Here is a 3,787-nt window from a genome sequence, read left to right on the forward strand (position 1 = left end):
TTGTGAAGGTTTGCAATCTAACTACTATGCAACAATTAGAAAACTGACATACTCATGTTTAATTCTTCTTTAAATCATGAAAGCTTATAACAGTGTTTGAATTTTAGAACTTCTACAAAGATTATCACTGAAGAAAGGGTGATGGATATTTTCATAGAAATTATTTTCATGTTTATTCTGTAACAGTGAGACTTCACAGGTGCATGGAAAGGAAGAGATAAACTCCATCCCCTCACTTGCCACAGCCTGGTCTGGACTTGACAATTGGGGGGGGGGGCATGAAGCACTGGCAGGGGGAACAGGTGGAAATGGTGGATGAAATTACAATTTTACTTAAGTCTTTATGTGGAACAGGTTATAGTAATTTTTGTTCAGTTTGGGATTATGAATAAACATACTGTATATACTCATGTATAAGTCGAATTTTTCAGCACATTTTTAATGCTGAAAAAGCTCCCCTCGACTTATATGCGGGTCATTAAATTTTTTTTGTGTGTTTACTTTGACGGCCAGCAGGGGGCGCAGTTTATATGCTAGCGGCACCAAATTCTTCCTTGGTGTGGCAAATTCCTCTCCTGGAAGACTCTCCCTGGATGATACCTGCAGCCAGAGTTTGGTAGAAAGCTTGGTTCAGGGGTCCAAAGTTAATGGACCCCTCCTTTAAAGGAGGGTGCCTCCTATTCCCCCCCATTGTTTTCTTAATGGGAGCTATTAGGTAGATGGGGCTACCACTTTTGAGGGGTCTCATAATCCTTTGGGATTCCTCTGGGCTCGCTTCACCTAACCTTGGTTGGTCTCATCAGAGAGAGTCTCTTTTATGACACCAATGCCAGTAGTTTGGTGAAGTTTGGGTCAGGGGATCCAAAGTTAGTTGGACCCCCAAAGGGGATGCCCCATCCCCCCCCCCATTGTTTTACAAATGAAGCTAATAGTAGATTTTCCATTTCTGATAATATCCCTCTTAAAAAATCTAAGTTGGGCTACATTTGGACATACAGATGATGATGAGGGAATCCAGCTTTGAAGGATTTTAACTCTTGTGTTTTTAGCTTCTGGTTGCTGGTTGAGGCCTGGTTTTTGTACTTTCTTTAAAGAGTTATTGTTGATACCTTATATTGTTCTTGTTGACCCTCTTTCCACTCCACTTACAGAGCCAGTTTACTGTTTTTCTTTGAAATAAATATTCAAAAACATTTAACCTACTGATGCCTCAATTGTTGTAATTTTATTGGCATCTATTTTTATTTTTGAAATTTACCAGCAGCTGCTGCATTTCCCACCCTCGACTTATACGTGAGTCAATAAGTTTTCCCAGTTTTTTGTGGTAAAATTAGGTGCCTCGACTTATATGCTGTTAGAGCTCTAATTCTATGCCACCTAGTGATATACGGTACATAGGATAGCATGGTTGCTTTTCCTTCCCATATTAATAGGCTGGTTATTGAAAGTAGCTGAGGCTACACTGCCAGATGTATCAATGGCTTGGGAACCAGCATAAAATTGTATTGAGCTTTATTTTGCTTTGTATTCATATAAGAGGCTGAGGGGACAATCTATGAAAACATGATTCAAACATAACCTCTGGCATCAATACATATCCTAGGTAAATCTACTAAAATACTGCATCTGTATTACTCAGGGAAGACCATGGGGCAGTGCCCGAGAAAATGTTCTGAATTCCATTCTAAAAACAATTACAGTGTTATGAATGAGTAAATAGTAAAGAAGAAACTATTAATGCCTTGTATTATGTGGAATTATACTTCATGCTACATTATAAAAACCAAAAAACTCCACACACACACCCCCTCCCGGACCCAGGGCAACCTTGTTAAAAAACAACAACCCCGACATAAGATGGGAGTATTCCGGAAATCACAACTGATTCCAGAGAATGTGTAAAGATGGTCTGAAGCTACTTCTAAATGTTCTCTGGAATCTCTGAAGCCCTTTGTGTGTTCTAAAATAAAGCCTACTCTTTTTTTCTTAGGTATCGTCCTAGGTTTTTTATTCTGTTTTTAGATGAGCCTTTCTGTCTACATAATGTTGCATGTTGATTTCTGAGATATATCTGGAATGTGTTACACCATTTGTCTATAGGAGCAACTACCTCAATTTGCATTCTACCTGTGTTGCTGGCTGGCCTTCATAATTTCTTCTGGGGAAGCACAATTTATATATCGCCTACGATAAAGTATTTCTAGCACTGTCCCCTGGCAAAAGGTATTTTGGAAATCTTCTCGTTTATTTGGGTTGGGCAGTGCTAGAGACAGTGTCCTGTTGGTATATTATGTAAGAATTGTATTATTGTGTTTGAGTTTATAACACCTACTACACGACAGTTTCTCAGGGACAGTACAATTGTAAGACGAGAGGAGACATTTTGTTGAAAGCATGATCTCTGGCACCAGTGCATATCTCTAGAGAAATAAGATATTAGGTAAATTTTCAAGGGCTAATGGCTTTTACTTGTGGTACATGTTTAAGGTTTATTTTTCAGATCTGGAAAAGGTACGAAGAGCTCCAAATGGGAGTTAACTCAGTTTGCACAATGAAGTAACTGGAGTATTTGAACTAGGGGCGGTAGCTGATCATTCTTCATTCAAAAGAAGCCTAGCACCAGGGAAGGGATTTGAATACAATGAGCATTTCCTAATATGATGTGGTGCTGGTGTCTCATGTGTGAAACTTTCCCCTCCCATTCCTAGATGTGAGGTTGTGTTCTGCTCAGTAGCAGTCTTCCTAATTGAGGCTTGGCATGCAGGACAGGTTGAATTCTGTCTCTGATTAAGCCCACCTCTAGCTTTGGAATCCATGCTCCAGAGCAACTAGCAATATTTCTAAAATGCATTAGGGAGAAGGTTTTAACTACTTTAGATGCTACGTTTTGATTTGCAGTTGCAAAGCACAGTTTGTACACAGCTGTTGGACAGAGTTGAAGTTCAACAGTCCCAAGTTAATGAAGGTAAATTGCTAAATTGCTTACAGTACTGCTGATCTTTTTGATGAATGATCCCATGGCTGCAGTCAAACATATTTTACTGTGTGGCACAAAGAAAGTTGCCAGTGGCAGAGCTAATGTTTTTCCATTTTGGTAATAAGCCGTACCTCTAACTGCTTGGGAAAAGATGGTCGGTAGCAGTAAAGAAGATTCTCCAAAATTATTCTGTTTGTCACTTCTGTATGCTTGCTTTCCTGTTTCAGGAAGGTCTTATTCTGTCATCTCCCCAATCTTAATGTTAGAGTGGATAGGCTTCTCAGATTAAAACTGGAGACCAAGCTAAGCCACACCACTACCATCTCTGGAAGGCTGTCTTGTCACTAGGGATGCCAGCCTCCAGCTGGGGCCTGAGGCTATCCCAGAATTCTAGCTCATCTCCAAATTCCCTGGAGCAAATGGATTCTTTGGAGGATGAGCTCTATGGCATCGTACCCCTCTGAGGTACTTGTCCTCCCCAAGAGTTTTCCAGTGTGAAGCTGGCTCCCTTCCTCCCCACCCCCTGCCGGTGGCTTGTGGGGACCTGGCATATAAGAGGCTGAGGGGACATTCCTATGGGGACATTCCTCACCATCTACAGTTTTCCCAGAATGCCTCTCTGAATAAGGATGGCGGGAATGTGCTATGGACAGTGTGACTGCACTGTATGAGCACATGCATTCCTTAGCAGAGGTGAGGCCTATGCTATGGTCTTCTACATAGAATTGAACACTGGCAATCGTTTAGGCTATGTGGATCAGTTTCATCTCGCTGTGGACTGCAGCCACATACTTTAGTCGCATTGGAACT

This window comes from Sphaerodactylus townsendi, linkage group LG08, assembly GCF_021028975.2.
Source record: "Sphaerodactylus townsendi isolate TG3544 linkage group LG08, MPM_Stown_v2.3, whole genome shotgun sequence".
Taxonomy (NCBI): domain Eukaryota; kingdom Metazoa; phylum Chordata; class Lepidosauria; order Squamata; family Sphaerodactylidae; genus Sphaerodactylus; species Sphaerodactylus townsendi.